This window comes from Delphinus delphis, chromosome 20, assembly GCF_949987515.2.
Source record: "Delphinus delphis chromosome 20, mDelDel1.2, whole genome shotgun sequence".
NCBI lineage: Eukaryota > Metazoa > Chordata > Mammalia > Artiodactyla > Delphinidae > Delphinus > Delphinus delphis.
In genome coordinates this window covers 1,797,586-1,802,959 of record NC_082702.1, presented here as the reverse complement: position 1 = coordinate 1,802,959, position 5,374 = coordinate 1,797,586, and the positions used below count along the sequence as shown (strand labels likewise).

The 5,374-nt window shown below is 52.5% G+C and overlaps 1 long non-coding RNA gene across 1 annotated transcript; it reads left to right on the top strand.

Moving 5' to 3' along the window:
• The first annotated feature begins 889 nt into the window (after positions 1 to 889).
• Positions 890 to 4,472, top strand: LOC132416642 (uncharacterized). Its single transcript, XR_009517673.1, has 4 exons — positions 890 to 1,138; positions 1,948 to 2,074; positions 3,002 to 3,123; positions 4,370 to 4,472. It is a non-coding gene; the product is annotated as an uncharacterized lncRNA (long non-coding RNA).
• The last annotated feature ends 902 nt before the right edge of the window (positions 4,473 to 5,374 follow it).

Here is a 5,374-nt window from a genome sequence, read left to right as displayed (position 1 = left end):
GCCACGTCAAAGAATCATTGCTTTTTCACAAATAACGCCAAGGATCCTGCAAAGAGGTATCCCTGACTTATCCTCCCAAGCCCTGTACGTGAAAGCATTGTGATGTTAATACTAATGACAGTAATAATAATCGTTCTTATTTACTGAGCATGAACTATGAGATAGGCACTTTTTATGTAAATAACCACGAGGGACTTAGTATTTCCCATTCTAGTCACAGTAGAGCCATGGTTCTTAAACTTGAATGAGCGGTACCAGGATTCCTGAAAGCAGAGAGTGCTGAGCCCCGTCCCCAGGGTTTCTGATTCTCTAGGTCTGGGTAAGGCCCCAGAGCTTGCATTGCTAACAGGTTCCCAGGTCCTGCGGTGGCACGATTAGGGAGGGCGGGGCATTACCCCCAGGCCTACGGAAATCTGGGCACTTTTCTTTAAAAGGAAGCGAAGCCCCGCCCCACCCCGTATGAGGATTCCTGGAGCTAAATTATTTCCCAGTCTCTTCCCGCGGTGCCGCTGGGCCGTCGCCATGGAGAAGGGAAATGGCGCACGCGCGTGGGCACAGGCTGGGCGTTAACTACGTAACCCAAAAGTGGATGCCACCGGCGCTACCGCCCCCAGCCCTAAGCCAATCACGACCTAGGAGGGGGGCGTTTCCTTCGGCTTCGGGGCGGGACTTCCGGCCTCGCTGCAGGAGAACATCCGTCCGTGAGCGGGTGCTGGTTGGACGGCGGCCACGTGGACTCGAGCGTTGCACTGGGGCCGCATCTCTAGGGCAGGACGGGGAAGGAGAGCGAGGTGCCGGGGGCTATCTCCGCACCTTGTCCGAGCCGTGACGCCCCCAGCCCCGGCTCCTTCACTGTGACACTGTGTCCCCGTCCGTGGGACAGGCGACTTCGCGCCTCGTGTTTGCCAGGCCCTGCCGGGACCTCACGGTTTCCCGGGTCTTCTCACGCGCTCCGTTGACAGGCCCCCGAAGGCGGCGGCCTGGGCCTTTCGAGCGTTTGACATTTCATAGCGAGATTCGGAGTGTGACACGCAGCCCGAGGTGACTCCGCCCTGGTCTCCCGCCTCTCAGGGCCCCATTCAGCCCACTGGGTCCTTTGGCGGTGGCAGGTGCAGCAGCACTGATGAATCCAGCGCAGGTGAGTGGAGGGTCACCCAGGGCCACACGCTCATGGTCCCCGCCCCTTGCGATAGCTGATGGTGTCCTGGGACTCTGCCTTTTCTTCTCCCAGTTCTTGGTCGTGGAGTCTCTGGAGGGAGTCACTTGTGGCGCAGGGTACTGAATTCAGACCAAGGATTTTATGTATAGTTTCCTGTACTGGCAACCAAGGGAGTAAATATCAGAACGGTGTCCTAGTGCATGTGCAAATACTCGGTGAGACTGAGTTGGGAGTGATCAGGGAACAGAGCAGCCGGGCAGAAGTCAGGCCTGGAATGGCAGCCCGAGGAGCTAGACCTCCCTTCTGAAAGTTTGGACAGAAGGTGGAGGTGATTTAACACATAATTCATTGGAAAGCTTTCCTCTGGCTGCACAGTGGAGACTGTGGAAGTGAGGAGGAGGCAGGGAGACCGGGGAGGAGGGTGAACAGACAGCCTTAAGGCCCAAGTCCTGGGGGCTTGTGGGGGAAGGCTGAGCCTAAGTGTAGTTGTGCCTCGGGGGTAGGCTCTGGATGACACCAGGAGGACTGGCTGACAGGAGAGTGTTTGAGGTCTGTCATGCCATACTCAGCTGAGATAGTATTTTGTCTGCCCGCGTGCCTGGTTTTGCTCTGGGCTGGACACAGTAATCAGAGGGACATGAGGAGAGAGCAGGCACTAGTGGTGCCAAGCCTGGCATCGCCTCTGAGCTGGGAGGCCGGGGAGGAGAGGGACGGGGTGGGGGGATTAGGTGAGTGGGTAGACCGGGGAGTCCTGTTGTCCGTGAGCTCAACTGTCCCCATCGTGGCAGGGCTGTGTGACCTTCGAGGATGTGTTCGTGTACTTCTCCCGGGAGGAGTGGGAGCTCCTTGAGGAAGCTCAGAGACTCCTGTACCGTGATGTGATGCTGGAGAACTTTGCACTTGTGTCATCACTGGGTAAGTCTCTGTTTTAGTTATGTGTTGCTACATGGCAAATTACTCCAAAGCTAAGTGCATTGGAAAGACAAACGTTTATCTCACAGTTGGTTTTGGTCAGGAATCAGGCATATCCTGCTTGGATACCCCTAGCTCAGGGTCTTTCATGACCTTGCTGGCAAGCTGCCCAGGGCTGCCATCTGATCTGAAAGCTCACCTGGTTAGACTAGTCATTTCCTCGTTGGCTGCTGGCCAGAACCCTCCCACAGTTTCTTGCCATGTTGTCTTCTCCATAAGCAGGTCACAACAAGGCAGCTGATAGCCATGATAATGAGCAAGAAACAGCATCCAAGATGGAAACTGGTATTTTTATCACCTAATTTCGCAAGTGCCATCTCATCGTTTTTGCCATATTCTATTCATTAGAAAGTAATTTTTAGGTCCAGCCAACACTCAGCAGGAGGGAGCTAACAAGGACATGATTCCCAGTTTCCTGGGCTGGTTTTTGTTCTTCTCAAGGGGCAGTTCTGTCTCACAGTTCTGTCACGGCACGGCTTCTTTCCTTGGTTCCCTGGGGTAAGTAGTGTGAGTATCAGGGCTGGGTGATGTGCACCACCAACCTGTACTGCCCCAAAGCTTTGAGATGAAGAATTTGGGGGTGAGAAGTCTTGCAGTCTTCCCCTCTGCCCCAGAGATTCCAGATGGCCTGGCCGTTCCTTGGCTAGGTGTCTGTCCAAATCCCTGGCCCAAGTTCTGCCTCCTTCCTCTAATTTTCCAAGGTCTGACATGGAATTGCAGGCACTGATATTGTTACTCCTTGTGGTGAACACTGAGCTCTTCCTGTAAGCCCTCTTCCAAGATTCTTTTTTTAGTATTTAATTATCTTCTCTGCGGAGAGTGTCTCCCTGGGTCAGTGCTGACCACTCACCAGCTCTTCCTTCCCATCAGGACTTGCGGTTTCCAGGTCTCATGGAGCCACCCAGCTGGAGCCAGAGGGGAGCCCAGGGTGCCTGAGAAGGTAGACGTGGCTCCAGTCACAGCAGAGAAGACCTGGAGGAGGCCTAGGCCTGGTGAGCAGAAGATGCGGGAATCAGGGCTGGCTTCACTTTATTTTATTTTATTATTTATTTATTTATATTTTTAGAAATTTATTTATTTTATTTATTTATTTTTGGCTGTGTTGGGTTCGTTGCTGCGGCGAGCAGGGGCTACTCTTCCTTGCGGTGCATGGGCTTCTCCTTGCAGTGGCTTCTCTTGCTGTGGAGCACGGACTTCAGTAGTTGCAGCACGTGGGCTCAGTAGCTGTGACTCGTGGGCTCTAGAGTGCAGGCTCAGTACTTGTAGTGCACAGGCTTAGTTGCTCCGCGGCATGTGGGATCTTCCCGGACCAGGGCTCAAACCTGTGTCCCCTTCACTGGCAGGCAGATTCTTAACCACTGTGCCACCAGGGAAGCCCAGGGCTGGCTTCACTTTATACCAGCACTTTGTGCCATGTCTACTAGTGTTTAGGTGGCAACACCAGTGGCGAAACTTATCCCACTTTTCCTTCCCCAATTTTGATGCCTTGCTCATTTGTCACTTTTACTCTGACCTTAGGTACCTGTTAGTCCCACCCCCCTTTCTAGTCGCACATCTTATCTGCTCTTCTCTTGCTGCTCCATGCGGAACTCTACAGCACTGGGTTTCTTTTAACGTGTCACGAGATGTGCACATATCCTTAAATTTTCCTTGAACACTAAATGTTCTATCTGGCCAGATTTTTCTGGTCCTGGCTAGACCCTTTTTCATAGCACTCACCTGTCACAAGGAACCAGGAGCCTTGCTGGGAGATCATTTGCAAAGTGTCATTCAGAGAGCATGCCTCTCTTGCTCACACTGTATCCCATCCTGGTATCCTCTCCTGCAAGGTTTCCTTCATTCTTTTTTTTTTTCTTTTTTGCAGTACGTGGGCCTCTCACTGTTGTGGCCTCTCCCGTTGCAGAGCACAGGCTCTGGACGCGCAGGCCCAGCGGCCATGGCTCACGGGTCCAGCCGCTCCGCGGCATGTGGGATCTTCCTGGACTGGGACACGAACCCGTGTCCCCTGCATCGGCAGGTGGACTCTCAGCCACTGCGCCACCAGGAAAACCTGTCCTTCATTCTTTAAGCTTTAGAGGCCCACAGCACACAGCAGCCTTTCCTCATCCTGATTCTGGGTCCCCTATGATGCCCATAGTCTCATAGACTAGTTGCCAGTTGTATCAGACACATATTTGTTACTGGATGCCATTTGCTACCAACTGAACATAGACTTCACCAGCATTCATCTTTTTTCAGGTTGTTGGCATGGAGTGGAGGATGTGGCTGCACCTTCTGAGCAGGGGGTTTCTGTGAGAGTGTCACACATGAGAACTCCCAAGGCAGATCCTTCCACCCGAAAGGCTCACCCCTGTGACATGTGTGGCCCAGTCTTGAAAGACATTTTTGCACCTGGCTGAGCCACAGGGAACACCATCTGGGCAGCACTCATACTCCCAACATGTGAATCATGGAGGAGAGACTTTTTGTATAGTTTAAACCTTGACTGGATGCAGAAGCAGTGGAGTGGAGTCTTCAGAAGAGAAAATCCAGGCCTCGTTTGTGAAGTGCTGCAGAACCAGTGTATCAGAGAAGGCCTTCACTTGCAGGGAGGGTCAGAAGAACTTCTTGGCCAACACCTGACCCCTCACAGTGGGGAGAAGCCACACCGGAGTGTTGGGAGCTTATTCTCTGCTGTCCTCACTAATAGGCCCTTTTGGGTATTGGATTCCCGTTAGGCCAGAAGGCACAACCTCAGGCCATAAAGCTTCTTAGCTGCCCTCATGGAGGGAATGTTGCTCCAGGGTCATTTGATTCTTTAACTCTCTGTTGGGGGCAAACCAGGAAACAGTGAGGGCCATTAGAACTGCAGGAAGAACCCAGGGACAGTTTCCCACAAGGAGAGTTTTCTCCGGAGGATGAGCTCTGAACACAATGGTGTGAGGACAGATGATAATCTGCACTCAGGAGTTTTACTAGAGCAATCCTCCGGGAGATGCTTTTCATGAACAGAACTCAACATGGACCAGGTAAAGCTTCCATGATCTACGCAGGGAAGAATCTCTGCAAGTGGAAGAAATGTGGGAAATGGTTTAACAAACGTTGACGTGCCTTTCTCAAGAGGGCAGACCTCGGTCAACTCATGAGGATTTATGCTTAGCAGAACCACATGACTGCTTCCACTGTGGGAAGGCCTTCAACTGCAGGTCAGAGCTCATGCAGCTACAACAGATTCACACTGAGGAGAAGCCTTATGAATGCAAA